The sequence below is a fragment of the Lissotriton helveticus genome, chromosome 2_1, assembly GCF_964261635.1.
Source record: "Lissotriton helveticus chromosome 2_1, aLisHel1.1, whole genome shotgun sequence".
NCBI classification, from domain to species: Eukaryota; Metazoa; Chordata; class Amphibia; order Caudata; family Salamandridae; genus Lissotriton; species Lissotriton helveticus.
In genome coordinates this window covers 1,348,602,577-1,348,618,904 of record NC_136059.1, presented here as the reverse complement: position 1 = coordinate 1,348,618,904, position 16,328 = coordinate 1,348,602,577, and the positions used below count along the sequence as shown (strand labels likewise).

The window sequence follows — 16,328 nt, the reverse complement described above, 5'->3', positions numbered from 1 at the left end:
ATCTTGTTGTGAGAGAGTCTGACAACTTGTCAAGTGATCTTCTACCAGTGTAATAACTCGAAGTGACATACACTTATTACTAACCTCTGGAAACCGCTAAGTGCTACAAAGCAACGATTGGTTACCAGACCAGCACCAGTGACACTAACGCCTGCGTAACCATTCGCTCCTGGGTAGGCCTGTCTACCAGCAGGTAGGGTTGGGACCACCTGTGGCCCCGGAACCTCTGGAGAGGTGGCCCACATTCCCGGCCAACAACACGTGTAAACCAGCCAAAAGGCTGTTCTCACTGGGCTCATCCATAAAATGTGTTCGATACCTATCAAATGTTTAATGCTCAAAGGCGGAGACTCAGGAGAAAGCCCAAGTGCTGCTTAAAGGCTGGCGAAGTGAGGAGAGAAAAGTGGCCACCGCCTTGGATGCACAAGTGGAGCCCACCAGGAAATGCGCTTGGGAAAATTAGCAACTCATATGCATAAGACTCCTCTTAAACAAGTAAACGGGGGCATGCGCGCTAAGCTATATCTCGCCACTACTGGGATACTCCCTGGTGCAGCCTAGCCCAGGTAGCTAAGGTAGCTATTCTGTAGTAACTATGTTATATTGGTTATTAGCTTGACCGTGCTGTCAATGGCAAAGGATTAACTGTATGGAGCTTCATCTAGGCTGTGCTAAAATTAGGATAATTAAGCAAATTATAGGTCTTGCCCTTTGCTAATAGGATCCAAAATAACCCCAAGCACATTTCAATCTCCTGGGGCCTTAACCAAGAGGTGCAGTTAAAATCTTGTTATATGAACAAGCCCGGGACCTGCACTATTACTAACTTAACCTATAGGAAGAAAAGGTCACATGACAATAGTCAATTCGCTCTTCCATAATACTTCTGTTGTCTGTCTGTTGTCCAAAGCTCTGGAATCTGGAAGGCCGCCCAACTGCTGTGCAATCTGTAAAGGAGCACGTGCTGCCACTCAGTCGAATGTAGGGTCTACAGCCTGCAATGTTAAACTTATTTCACATACAAGTGGAGGAACTGTTGCAACCTCAGCCTGAGCCTGGACTGCCAATAAAATACCTGACGAAGTAGATCCCTAAAAGACTGACAATACAAAATTGCTCACGAAGTGATTCACAGCCGTCAAGAGAACTCAGGTGTAATTCTCTTGCTGGGGCTGTAATCCGCCACGTTTACTGATGGTCACCAAAAGTATTTTTCCATACAGGAGCGCTGGGCCTATCATACCTCAGCGACCTCAAACAAACTTTAAAATAGGAATTACTGGTGTACATATAAAAAGATGAGGATACCAACCAAGATTATATTACCCATTTCTAAATTGACACTATGCTACAGATGCGCAATACTTGCCGAAAAATATGATGCCATCGACAAACCTATATGTGGTACAACAATGGAAGACTATATCAATGGTATGCAAGTGAGCCGTGCTAGTGCGCTCCTTAACACGAGGGCTCGTAATAATGGGATCAAACTAATACTCTGTAAAGCTGGAGGGTATGCAAAATATTCAGGGTACAGGATAGGTCATAGAGACTGAAAGTATTAAATTATTCGAACTAGAAGCAGGGATCAAAAGAAAAGGATCGCTTTCAATGTATAAGTCTATAATGAACCACTCGCACCCTCCATCGCAGACAGTGTAACCGTTCTGCTAAATCGATAACGTTTTAAGGCTCGTGCACCCACGCCTGTTCCTGGAGACTTGAAAGGGAGGCACAACCGTTATGGGGTGAGAGTTCTAAGGAGTGACAGGCATTAAGGTTAGCACTGTCACAGCTGACCCTCCCAATCAGCATCAGTAGCGCTCTGTCGTCCCTCACTCAAAATCGTATTGTGAATTTCTTTAAAATTGCTTGTAATTTTCAAAACACAGGTACATGGGAACAATAACCAGGAAAAGTTTTCAGCAAACCGGTATTACCACTTCCAAGAATTCTGCACTCGGTCTCGACACATTAGCGCAAAGCATCTTAAACCACCCAAGTGCTCACGGAACGGTACTAAGGACTTCCTGTTGATTAACATTAATTCATTACATTAAATCATAAACCGATATAGGAGTGTCATTACATTAAATCATAAACCGATATAGGAGTGCATAGTGTACTTTGGAACTTGATGACAATGCCCTGGAGCTGCAAAATTTGGCGAAACGCCATGCAAAATGGAGAACGCCAAAACATTTTCTCAGGCCTAATTGACGCGGCCTAAGGTGCCAACGCTGCTTTAGCCAAATTGGTACGTTCCGGATAAAAAATAAATCCCAAATTTCATAGAGCCCCAGGTCTGGAGACCAGTCACGGGGGGCATCACCTATGCCGTACTAAGAAGCTACGCCTACAATTCGGAGGTGAGGTCCCCACAGAAGGTGTGAAAACCACGGTGCCCGCAAGGTTGCCCAGATGGGAGAGTCCTAGGAAATGAACCCCTAAATACAGTTTTGCCCAGGCTCGCGAGTACTGACCCTCACCCCACACAGCCCTGACAGAATTATCCAGCATGTGAATCGGCGCGCGTGTCACTACACCACATCCACACCAGGTAAGGGCAGAAAAACGCTTTGAGCAGCAAGCATTGAAAATGGAAAATCATACGGAAAGGGGTGGCCGGAGAAAGCAGCTCTAAGCCAGAGGCCCCAGCACCCACAGGCCGGACTGCGGCTGGATGGCGAACGGTCTGACCCCGCTCCCGGTGAAGTCTGTGTTGCGCGGCCACAAGGCAGGTCCGTGCACACCAGTTCAGACTATACAGTCCATGAGGGCGGCCCTCCATTAAGCAGCCCGCATATATCATAAGAATAGCGGCAAAAAGGCGGCTCCGCGAGGCTGCCACGTAGCCGATACAAGGACGACAAAATGGGAAGGCCGCGTTCGTACGCCAACACCCACATGCACCGGACCAAAAGAACCTGCTGACCAAGAAAATGGCTGCACCCTGCCGCCATTGACCACGTGCGCCATAAATTGCGAAACATGCTGCCCAAGCAGCTGGCCGCTCACGGCCGCCAATACCCACGTGCGCCAGCCATAAGAAACATGCCGACCTTGTAAATACCACCCAGGACGCCATTACCCTCGTGCGCCGGACAGAGACCCGCACACTGCCTACGTAATTGGCCACACACAGACGCCAATACCAAAATGCCGTGACCATTAATGTCCCCCACGAACGAAGCGGAGGCCATATCCTGCCAAAGATGATCGACCAGACCCCATGTAAACCAATCTCGCAATCACCGAAATCTGCTCTAGGCATAAGCACGGCGCACAGGCCACAATAAAGGGGGGTCCATCCAGCACGGCCGCCCAGTGTAAGAACCGGTCCACTAGCGTCTCCGCAGCCTCATCGAAAGCACCGAGCAAAACAAAACAAGAATGCAGTTCAATCGAATGTCATCAACCTCAAAGGCAAGTATGACCCTTTCTCAATCATGTAGGGGAACTGATAAGCCCTATGCCACCAACTCTCGGTGAGGGGACCCTGTCTACGTGCGGCGCAGGGAGGGGGCAGACCGACATGTATTCCAGGTAAGTATTACAATGCATCGATACCGACGGAATTTAATGTTAAACCTACATTTCTGACGGGTCGTGAAAATCTATTATGACACTCGTTAATTCAATGAAGATGAAAATAGAATGGCATACATGCGCCCTTTTTTGCCTGCAAACGCGAACCTTCTAATGCTAGTGAAAGCCCTCGCGCCCCAAGGGGGGTTCGAACCCTTGACTCCGTGCTTGCAAGATGCACGCTCTTCCACTGCGCTAACCCGAGCTGCACAAGATTTAAGATGCCAGCCGGATGTTGCCAGCACAAAAGTTGAACTTTCCTAAAACACGAAATGCAGAGGGATGCGGGGGCAGCAGGATCCCTCTCTAACCGACCATGCTTGAAGGGGAATTAATTGACTTTATCTTTCAAAAGGGGGTTCCTGAAACCGCAAACCACGACTTCACATGAAACAGTTCGTAATCCCCGCTTACAGAGCGGGAGCAGCCCTTCACCCCCAGCTGCACCCCCGGGACAGAACATGGGCAAAACACAATCGAAAGCCTGTTTGTTTTTTTCCCACCTAACTTTGCCAGCACCCTTCGAACCCTTGCCTTGGAGAAACCTGCGCCACCAGAGGCAGACGACATTGCCACTGAGCTATAGCTCCTTGGTGATAGCGCATTGAACACTGCCTGGAGCTCCAGCGGACAGCTTGTAAAGGCCAACGCGCCCCTCATTCACCCGCTTTTGCCATGCAAAACTATCTGCCGGAGTATCATAGCACCAACTAGACCCGGAGGCATGAAATCACAAGTTTAGATAGGCACGGGGGTTATGTGACTTGGCCAGAATCACACGATGTTGAGACTCATTGCCGAGGCTCGAACCGGCTCGCCAGATTAGAGATCGGCCGACAGGCTATCTCCTTCGCAATCAAAACCCTCGTGAGATACATTTATAACGGACGCCTCTACCACTAGCCCACCAACTCCCCAACTGTGGCCGGAGCGTTGGGGGAGTTCCGTAATTTCAAACCGCTCCCTGCCAATTGCGCATCACTTCGCCCAGGCCAGACCAAGGCCGCGCATCTCTATGCTCGGGGCAGGCCGCGCTGGAACAGATACTATGCCCCCACAGCCATGCCCCGGGACTCATAAAAACACCGACGCCAAACTCAGAACACGAGGCGTGTCCAGCGGGGGCGAATACCCAAGCCTCAACACCTACACCTCGCTGTGCCACCACCTTAACCCGTGAGCCACAAATACACTGGGAGCGACCCAGACACCTGGACTCACCGTACAATCACCGACACAGCTCGACAAACGGCGCGACGCGGCACAACAAAGGAGACCCGTTGCTGCAAAAGAGTGTCCCCGACGTAGAGCGCGCGACGTCCGGAGCGGCAAAGAGGCCTGAGCAATGGCGAGGGGGAGAGATATACCCCCCTCTCCCTGCCTGCCGCCCCGGACGCGCGTCACCTGACCCGCCCACATCCTACCGGGCAACGCCTGCCCTGGGGGGGAGTGGCTGACCACATTACGGGACGGGGGCAGCCCTCCGCGACTAAGGGCCCGCCCTCCTGATGGCCACAGGGTGGCCTCGGGCAGGCACATTTTACAAGTATTGACTTGCTCACAAGGAGCTGCATTTACATAGGTTGATTCCCTGAGACAGTTACAACCAATGCTGAGGTGGTGAACAGCGGCAATTACTGAGGACCGGAACTTAAGTTTCATCAGCAGATCATCAGGCTTTGACCCAGAGGAAGAGAGAGCGAGACAGAAAAGGGATAAGGAACGAGGAAGGAGAAGCTAAGTGTCGTGTCCACGCAGTGGGCACCATGCAATGGAATCACACGCAGGACACAGGTCGGTGTATTCACTATTCTTTATTCTTGTACTCGGTGCAGCTGGTCACACGCATCCGTCCCCGTGCTCGTCCTGATCATACTGTCCTCTTCCTGTCCCCTGACCGGATGTGGTGTCCGGTGACCTGGTCACCTCCCTCATGACCCACAGGGTCCTAGTGTCCTCTTCCTACTTGTCAGGTCACTACATCTCCCCCTTTGTTGCAAACAAATGTTCATGATGCTGTTCTCCTGATCATTTCCGCCCGCACATGACGTTGCATGTTGCACCACTGTCTAGTACAAAGTCTGCTTCATGCGCTCCTACTCTTATCTTTGCATAGTCCGTCTTTCCTCGGGTTCTTCTGTCTGCTGGCTGTGTTTTTCCTCCTGCTTCGTCTTCCTCGCTCCGCTCTGTGTGCACCTCCGACATGTGGTATAGTCTTTCTACTTTCTCTTCTTCTTCTTCTTCGCCTGACTCTCGTGACAAACTTCTCCTTTTGTTGTCGACATACCTGACGTATCTTGTTGTCGACTCTTGTTGTCTTCCTGTTCTTCCCGTCGACTCTTGTTGTCTTCCTGTTCTTCCCCTGTCGTCTCTGAATTGTGCGCTTTGGCACATACTGGCGTAGTGATTTCTTCCACCACATCTTCTGCACGTCTGGCCAAACGCTGGGCATGTGCCTCTGTGTGGAAATCCCATTCCGCACTTGTAGCATGTTCCTTCAAGTATTCTCCTTTCTTTTTGTTCCCTCCAGTCATTCTTCCCTCGGTCTGTGCGATACCTGTGTGTCGTAAAGTGTGCGTTTTCGATTTCAACGCTCTTCCCTCTTTCCATTTCCTTGGCATGTTCCGTTGCTCTCGCCTCTGCTCTCGCTAGTGACAGGATGTTCTCCAATGAGGTCGGTTCCTTGAGTATTCTCGCCCTAAATCCCGTGTCGCGACAGCCTTCTATAATCCTTAGCCTTATTGCTTGCTCGTTATCGAATTTGTCGAACTCACAATGTGTCACCAATTTTCTCAGCCTTGTCGCGAAATCATCTAGTGTTTCGCCGACTTGTTGACACGCAACTGTAATTGTATATCGTTCGAAGTCAATGTTTCGTTGTGGGTCGAATTTGGCTGTTAGGCATTTCTTTAGTTTTTCATATGTTTTTGTTTCTTCGGTAGGCAGTGTCACCAGAAGTTCTTCGACGTCATCCCCTGCTAAATTCAGCAGTAGCCCTAGTTTCTTTCCGTCTGCTACATCTGTATCTTCTACATATCTTTCAAACCGTCTGATCCACTTCTCCCACCTTATTCCTGCTTGTGGCTCCGATAAGTTGAACGGTAGTGGACTCCTGTATTGTGCGCTGGGCTTTGGATCCGCCATTCTTGCCTTCTTGCCTTGTTCCCTTTATCTGCTCTTTCTTCTTTCTTTACCCTTTTTTTTTTTTCGTCTCTTATTTTCTTCTTTTTTTCTTCTTCTTTTTTCTTTTACTTTATTTTAACCTGTTCTATTTTCTTTTCTATTTTGTCTCTTTTATTTTCTTCTTTTCTTCTTCTTCTTCTATTTTAACCTGTTCTCTTTTCTTTTCTCTTTTTGTCTCTTTTATTTTCTTCTTTTATTCTTCTTCTTCTATTTTTCTGCTTTATTTTAGCCTTTTCCAGTCTTTCCTTGACCTTTTCTTGTGTTTTTCTGCCTTTTTCTTCTTTGCCTGACTCTAAGATGGCCGCTCTGTTGATTCCTATGGCCCTTCTTTCTATTGTCCTTTTTCAAAATGGCCGCCCTTTTCTCACGAGATTTCGCGATCGAAATCTCGCTCGCCTGACTCAAAGATGGCCGCTTCCCCGATATCGCCTCTGATTGGCCCAGCCGCCTGATCCTAAAACGGCCGCCGAGTCTCTCGCGAGAGCTCGCGCCTCTCTTTCAGGAGCGCCCGTTCCTTCGCGCTTATAGCAGTTTGCCGGTGCTTCCTCAGAGGCGGTCGGGTGGGCTCCGATGTCGCTTCTTTTTCTCTCTTCTTTTCGCTTTTCGTGCACATCCAGGGTGGGCACCTGGTTCTTCCTGATGGCTTCGTCTTTTTCGTCGAGATGTACGTCGGCTCGGATCCCACCTTCGTCGCCAGTTGTCGTGTCCACGCAGTGGGCACCATGCAATGGAATCACACGCAGGACACAGGTCGGTGTATTCACTATTCTTTATTCTTGTACTCGGTGCAGCTGGTCACACGCATCCGTCCCCGTGCTCGTCCTGATCATACTGTCCTCTTCCTGTCCCCTGACCGGATGTGGTGTCCGGTGACCTGGTCACCTCCCTCATGACCCACAGGGTCCTAGTGTCCTCTTCCTACTTGTCAGGTCACTACACTAAGGACACACTGACACATGGTGAAAGTGGGAATGAAAGAGAGAGAAACAGAGAGGGATGTATAAGGTGAGGAAAGAGAGAGGCACGGGGTGCAACTTTTGTAAACAACAACCCCGAGCTCAGAAAAACTTTGGGCCCTGATCGTTTTTTTTAGCATTTAACTAGTGGTTACAACGTTTCCTCGTTGGCCATCTCTATGTTTCGTTCATTTAAGCCAGGTCAAATATAAATATATTTTTAGAAAACATTATAAAAGTAAGGGTGGGCGACATCACAATTTATTTTTGCCTGTAAAAGTTAATGAAATTCCATCCAAAATGATGCTTTTAGTGCAAAATGAGATTTGTCAATATCTTGCTTGACTTTTTTCACATGAGTGTACACGTCAGGTAAAAAAAAAGTCTTGCAAGATACTGGTGGGATGCTGGTTCAAGCAAAAAATGTCTTCTAGTAAGATTTTCTGCTCAAATGAGTCTTGCATAAAAACAATTAAGTGAAATTACCGTCATGCGAAATTTCAAGTAATTTCAGGAATTTTGAATATCACAAAATTCAGTTTTAAACTGATTTCGCCAGTGTAATCAGTGCTTTAAATGGAAAAAAAGAAGTGAAGGTACTCACCAAATTGAGATGTGGACTAGGCGGCGGGTAGGGTGACCAACTGGCATGGGTGCAAATTCAGGACAGTGAGTCTAAATATTCAGGACAAAGGGTCAAAATTCAGGACAAAAATTCAGGACAGAAGGTCAGAATTCAGGACAAAAATTTGGGACAAAAGGTACATTTTACCAACACATCAGAGGAGGTTGCGCAATATTACATAAGTAAACAGACAACCAACACAAGTACAAGTCAAAATAAGTTTATATTAGATTGAGAAAACCTTGCACTGCATCTGTTGAGTGCCGGCGTGAAACTTAAATACCTGCGTTTGCATATTGGATTCACCTGGGTAACATTAGCCAAAATAAAACCTCCAGCCCCCCAGAGCTTGGCCCCTGGTGAGGTGACAGGAGCCCATACACAAAAACAGTTTGCCATGCCCTGGCCTCCGCAGGAGCAGTTGCCGCTGGTTACATTTGAAAGTGGTGAGCATAAAAGTTTGTGATGAGTGCCCGGTGGCGAGCGCAGCGAGCGAGCCTGAACGTCATTAGGAGAGGTGGTGGTGGTGGTGGGGGGGGGGGGGGTGAGAAAAGTTTGCAAAAAGAATGGGCAAATGGTGCCTTTCCAAGAATATTTGAGAAAGCAAGAAGGTGAATAAAGCAATTGTGAAAGTGTAGGTATTACATCAATAAGGAGATTTGACGTAGGGAGCCGCTTATTTAGTATAACCACATAGCTGTTAGCTTGTCTGACATGGCTGCCCATATCTCTCTGCCCTGGCTCCTCTCAAGCCACAGCCTCTATCTTCCCTCCTGCCAGGCCCTACTGTTTTTGTGCTCTCCCTTATCTCCACCTAGTTCCTAGACAGTCAACCCCTTGTGCTGCCTGTGTTCCCTCGGTTCCAGCACATTGTTTGTGTGCTAGAAGTCTCATGTGCTATCATTTGACACCTTTACATTGCTTCTATTTATTTATTTATTTATCGATTTATTGAGCGCGGTTGCTGCCCGGAGGCGTCCAAGCGCTAAAATTCAGACAGAGACGTGACGGGCAGAGATGCGAGAGCTAGATGGGTTTGGCGAATAATATTGTTTTCAGCTTCTTGCGGAATGAGAGCAGGTCGGGTGTGGATCGAAGAGAGAGGGGGAGGGCATTCCAAAGCTTGGCGGCGTTCAATGAGAAAAGCCTGCCCCCAGACCTGGCTCTCTTTACTCTGGGAACGGTTGCCAGAAAGGCATCCGTGGACCGGAGGTTCCTGTTAGGATGGTATGGGGTAACCAGGCTGTTGTTAATTGCTGATCCGGTCTTCCAGAAGGCCCGATGCGTAATGCACAGTGCCTTAGATGCCACTCTCTGCCTCATTGGCAACCAATGGAGGCTTTTCAGGCCGTGTCTGGCAGACTGGGATCGTGGAATCTGGAGTATGGTACGTGCTGCGCAGTTTTGTACCACCTGCAGTTTCCGGAGGGTCATCTCAGGCGCCCCTAGGTAGAGAGCGTTGTTTGAGTCCAGACGGGACTGGATGAGGCCTTGAACCGCCACCTTCTTGGCGTCCAGGGGCAAAAGTGGGAGGACCTTCCTCAATGATCTAAGTAGGCCAAAGCATGTGGCGGACAGCCTGGTGGCCTGAGTGGAGAAGGAGAGCTTATTATCTAGCCATACTCCCAGGCTCTTCACACTATCCTTGGGAGTAGGGGGTACACCTAGGCCAGCGGGCCACAAGGAGGTAAAGGGTACTGGAGAGGCTGGGCCTAGGAGCAAAAGCTCCGTTTTTCCTCCGTTCAGTTTGAGGGAGGAGTTGGTCATCCACTCCCTTACGTTCTCCTTCTATGCTCCCTTTCCACCTGATGCTCTTTCTGGGCCATCAGCCTCCTGTGCCTACACACAGGCATGCATCCACCTATCCCGGCCATGGGCCCACCATTCGCCGTCTCTCTAGGTCATATCCACCACCAACATCCATGCATTCACATGTCTACCCACACCAAGTCTGCATGCATCAGTCCAACAATACAACTTCTTCAATCTCCCCACAACACTTTTGACACCCACAGCTTTTAACTGCCTACTCAGCCTTCTTTACAAAGCCATCAATCCACACTTTCATCCAGCTGTCATAAATATGACTGTATGGGCACTTATATGTGTTGTTTGACTGAATGAATTTCTGAATACATTTCTCTGTGCGTTTCTGAGTGTATATGTGCATCTTGGTATTGTGTAGTTCATATGGGGAGCTTAGATGTGTTTTTTCTATTCATGCAGTATACAACCATGTTACTGAAGAACATTCAACACATAAACCTAAACAAGCCATACCTATTGGCTTTGCCAGTGTTTATTGGTAGTGTGGCATAAGCAGTAACCCCCCGCCCTCTTGTGATGTGTGGTGTGTGTAACAAAGCAACCAAACAACAATGTTGTTAAAAATAAAAAGAATTAAAGGAATACATTCATTTTAATAAAATGGGGAAGGAATGGTAAGTGACAAATCACAGGGATAATGCTAAAATATACCTACCTACACAACAAGAAAAACATGTTTCAGGTTACCAGTGTGTTTTCCAGTAGATTCATGAGAAGAGTTGGATATTGCTCCCTGCTGTTGGTACGGGAATTATTCCAAGTAGCACACACACTGGTTTAAGATGTCTCTTGTTCTGGCAGAGTGCCAGCCTTACATCTGAGGAAATCTCCCTGAAGTCATTGTAAGCAAAATCCAACGTGGCCCAAGTCATCATTATCAGGACAGAGCTCTTCACAAGATTTCCCTTTCCCAAGTACAAAGGAATTTGAGTGCCTTCTAGAATTGATCCCAATAGGGCATACCTCAGACAAAAAGCATGTGCAATGCAATAGAATTCGCATTTACGGGAATTTGAACTATTCACATTGTAAATAACAATGCCTTTTCTTTTAGTTTTAGTTTTAAAACATAAATATAAGGCATTGTCATTTACAATGCCAATAGCTTAAACTTGCGTAAATGTGAGACCTATTGCATTGCAAATGCTTGTTATTCATACCTCTGCTCTTCCAGTCGTCCACTGAGTAGTGAATTTGAACTATTCACATTGTAAATAACAATGCCTTTTCTTTTAGTTTTAGTTTTAAAACATAAATATAAGGCATTGTCATTTACAATGCCAATAGCTTAAACTTGCGTAAATGTGAGACCTATTGCATTGCAAATGCTTGTTATTCATACCTCTGCTCTTCCAGTCGTCCACTGAGTAGTAGTTCCACTACACCCTAACAATGCTGAGCGAGTAGGACAAAGAAACTTAACTTATCCTAGCTTATTAACTCTCAGTACACTTGCCTAGTTAGCACCGAGATGCCCCAGTGTGATTTGAGCGCTTTATAAATATTTACATAACATAACATTTAACATAACACAGCATAAACAGGAGTATATAAAGCTTCACTGGCCCCTGATTAACTGAAGCCATTAATGGAACCCCTTAACCTTAAAGATGAAAGTGGCATTGCAGTGGCAGCTGGTAAAACTCACTGAGCAATGCTGCTGCACACACGATCGAACCATGAAAAGAGCAGGGAGTGAAAGAGGAGCCCCAGCAAATGCCCCGGCTCCCACTGGCCCATTATCACTCTGTATGTGATAATTAGGCCAACATACAGAATGATAATGGGCCTGATAGCAATCTGTACCAGGTCGGGGAGGGGCTGCCACAGGCCACTGATCACCGCAGGAGCGCAAGTTGGCCCCTGCTGTGACATTTACATGACTCTCAGACTGCTTGCAGGCAGGGGGCAGCTGGAATTACGGACAAAAGGCGTCCGTGAAAGAATCCTTCACGGACAACGGACAAGAGGCCCAAATGACGGGCAGTCCGTGAAATTTACGGACGGTTGGTCACCCTAGCGGCGGGGCTTGGGGCGGGGCTATGGGGGCAGAGCTATTTGCATTGCTAAGGGACCCAAGCCAGGGGCACACATTTAATGTGCTTGAGATTGAATTGGTGTGCAGATGTGTATAATGATACCAAAGCATTTCTAGTATATTTTGAGTATTCCGTTTCCCTTATAAGTACAAAAGGGTACATTCGATGTCAGTAATGCCACGCGGTGTAAGGTGTCCTAATATTATATTGTAGCGGAATAGAAGTTAGAGCTGTCCGCTGCTCAGCCATCCTCCCAAGCCTAACGGGAGCAGCACGCTGCCACTGCAGCTTTCAGTTAGCATTGTGCATTATAGCAGCGCTCCAGTTTAACAGCTGAGGATGCGCTATAATTCATGACTTTGCATTTCAGTGCGGTGATGAGGATCACCGCACTGAAATGCGATAGTCTAACTTGCTTTAGAAACACTCATATTCGCCTCTGCCCACATTACTAAACCTTAATTCCCACTGGCTCTGCACAGCATCCCTATCACTACCTTTCTCCTCAGTCTGGCTCCAAAAAAGTGTTGCCCTACTCTGCTATACCAGCAGGAAGCCTTCTCCAAATTCCCTAGAGTCAGGAGTTATGGCTGTTTGCAGGCCCTGTTCACACACCTAGGGGTCCATTAGGATGGTGGGCGGATCGCCCGACAGGCCGGCGGTAGCGACCGCCGGCCTGGCGGGGGCCCGCCATCACTGCAGTAATGACCCCCCCGCCATATTAGAATTGCTGGGGGGTCCGCTTTTCCGCCCCAGTCGCAAGGCGACCGGGGCGGAAAAGGCTGCAATATGGTGGCGGTGTCTATGTGACACCGCCAGCCATATTACAATGTGCTGTTTTGGATGCCTTGCCGCCACGGAAAGGCTTGCGTAGTCTGCTTTGGGGGCCCGTTGCGGGCCCCCATGGACTCCGAGGGGGTGGTGGGGGGTACACATGGGGGGTACCTATGGTACCTCCCTGCCTTTCAAAGAACAACATGGCAGGCACCGCGCAGTGCCTGTCACGTTGTGCTTTGAAATGCACAAGATGTATTCTTAGCATTGCGGCGGACGGTGCTTTCAGGTCATTTACTAGCAAATGGGATTTGAACAAAAATACTGAATGCCCGCCACAATGTTAAGAATACGGTATGCGCCCGCCACTGTGGCGGACGCATCCTAAAAGCCCCCACGGGACCCCCGCCCTTATGGCGGGTGGTCTCTTGTACCGTAATGGGGGCCCTAGAGTGCAGAGACGTTTTAAGGCATGGGCAAAGTGGGCTATGGCCGAGGGCCCCAGTCTTTCAAGGGGCCCCGAGACAGAGCCAGTTCTGATCTGCAGAGAGTCTTGCCCTCATGACGTGTACTAAATTTTAAACAATTTATTTTAAATACCATGTTTCCTTTAATTTATTTTTTATTGTGTGCGACATGTGAGAGACTGTTACAGATATTTCGCAGAGAAAGGTATTGTTTGTTTAATGCAACATCCACACAAAAAACGTTCTTTTAGGTCAAAACAGGTCCTCACATTTGAGAAATGGGAGGGCGTCACATAGATTATTTGCAGCATAATTAGTGAGCTGCTGCTGTGTTACAATGTAGAAAACACACAGCACTATCCCTGAATATTTGATGTAAAGACATTTAGAATTTGGTTGAATGTGCCTTATTAGTGATCTGGCCAAAGACTGCATGAACGATGCGAAATTAAATCAGGAATTCAAAACTGTTCCCAACAGGGGTCCCAAAAACAAGTTTGGGCCTAGGCCTCCAAAATCCTTAAGATGTCCCTTCTAGAGTGCTAGTGGCTCCACAGAACCTGAGTGGACACCGTGTCAGAAATCACGGTGTGAGTAGGGCCCATCCCAAAACTCCTGCCAGCTCTGAATGAATGCCTGCGGGCTGCTGCTCAATTGGCACATTGTGGGGGGTAGATTAGCACTCGATCATCAGAGTGCTTCAGGAAAAACGGACAGATTCATTGTCAGCGCATTGTACTTCTTTTTTGCATGACAATTTCCCTGAGTTTGGCTTGCTGTCACATGAGTCCCGGTACTTTCTTTAGACGAAGAGAAGTTCTGGTACTCAAGAGCAGAAAATTTAGAAGTGCCGGTACTCAGTACCGGTGAGTACAGGCCCATTTAAAGCACTGAGTGTAATTAAAATATATCCAAGGCCTAATTTTAAGCATTCCCTGAGGAATCAATCAATCAATCAATCAATCAGAAATGTATAGAGCGCTCTACTCACCCGTTAGGGTCTCAAGGCGCTGGGGGGAACGGGGCGCTGCTACTGCTCGAAGAGCCAGGTCTTGAGGTGCTTCCTGAAGCTGAGGTGGTCCTGGTTCAGTCGTAGGTGAGTGAGGAGGCCGTTCCAGGTCTTTGCTGCTAGGTAGGAGAAGGATCTTCCTCCGGTGGTGGCTCTGCGGATCCGTGGGATGATGGCGAGGGTGAGGTTGGTGGAGCGGAGCTGGCGGGTGGGGGTGTAGAATGTGAGTCGGCTGTTGAGGTATTCCGGGCCCATGTTGGGGAGTGCTTTGTGTGCGTGGGTGAGCAGTCTGAAAGTGATCCTTTTGCTGATGGGGAGCCAGTGGAGATTTTTCAGGTGGGTTGAGATGTGGCTATGGCGGGGAATGTTGAGGATGAGTTGTGCGGAGGCGTTTTGTATGCGCTGGAGACGGTTCTGGATTTTGCCGGTTGTTCCAGCGTAGAGGGCATTCCCGTAGTCCAGTGGGCTGGTGACGAGGGCCTGGGTGACTGTTCTTCTGGTTTCGGTGGGGATCCATCGGAAGATCTTCCGGAGCATGCGCAGGGTGTTGAAGCATGAGGATGAGACGGCGTTGACTTGTTTGGTCATTGTGAGCGAGGAGTCCAGGATGAAGCCCAGGTTGCGTGCGTGGTCCGTGAGTGTCGGTGCGGTGCCCAACGCCGAGGGCCACCAGGAGTTGTCCCAAGCCGAGGGGGTTTGTCCGAGGATGAGGACCTCCGTCTTGTCCGAGTTGAGTTTGAGACGGCTGTGCTTCATCCAGTCTGCTACCTCTTTCATTCCTTCCTGGAAGTTTGATTTGGCGGTGGCTGGGTCCTTGGTGAGGGAGAGTATCAGCTGGGTATCGTCTGTGTAGGAGATGAAGTTGATGTTGTGTTTTCGTGCGATGGTGGCGAGGGGGCTCATGTAGATATGGAAGAGTGTTGGGCTGAGTGGGGATCCTTGGGGTACGCCGCAGATGAGTTCGGTTGCCGAGGAGCGGAAAGGGGGAGGCGGACTCTCTGGGTTCTGCCGGTGAGGAATGAGGTGATCCATTGCGGGGCCGTCCCCTGGATACCCGTGTTGTTGAGACGGTGTACTAGGGTGCGGTGGCATACGGTGTCAAAGGCTGCTGAGAGGTCCAGGAGGATGAGGGTTGCTGTTTCTCCGTCGTCCATCATGGTTCTGATGTCGTCTGTGGCTGCGATGAGGGCGGTCTCGGTGCTGTGGTTTGCTCGAAATCCGGACTGGGAAGGGTCAAGCTAGTTGTTGTCCTCGAGGAACGCGGTCAGCTGTTTTTTGACGGCCTTCTCGATTACTTTAGCCGGGAAGGGGAGAAGTGAGATGGCCCGGAAGTTCTTGAGGTCCCTGGGGTCTGTGGTGGGTTTTTTCAGGAGGGCGTTGATCTAAGCGTGCTTCCAGCTCTCAGGGAAGGTAGCTGACGAGGAGCTGTTTATGACGTTCCGTAGGTGGGGTGCGATGATGGTGTCGGCCTTGTTGAAGATGTGATGGGGGCATGGGTTGGAGGGGGATGATGGACATTAGCTTGGGTGTCCTTTGCCAGAAGCTGCAACCCTCGCATCTCCCTTTGCTGGCCAGGCACTCCTTTTGCCAAATGTGTTTCACAGATCGCAGAGGCAGGATCAGGGACCGAAAGCCAATAGAGCTGTTTACTTTCTTCAGTAGGGGGCCATGCTGCTATGATGGGCTATAAGTGTTTCAGGGGTTCACAAGCGGAAGTAGATGGTAGAAAAGCATGACACTGGTGCATTGTGCGAAGGCCTCTTCAGCTACCCCACCTTCCTCGATGCCCATTGGTGCCTGATACCTTAGCTGTGCCAAGATCTCTTTTAGTGAAGGCCGCTCTCGATATGAAACAGT

General features: G+C 48.9%; 1 protein-coding gene across 1 annotated transcript in view; it reads left to right on the top strand.

Moving 5' to 3' along the window:
- The window catches only part of ARHGAP24 (Rho GTPase activating protein 24), a 1,758,332-nt gene that overhangs the window by 29,739 nt on the left and 1,712,265 nt on the right, over positions 1-16,328 (top strand). The window lies entirely within an intron of this gene.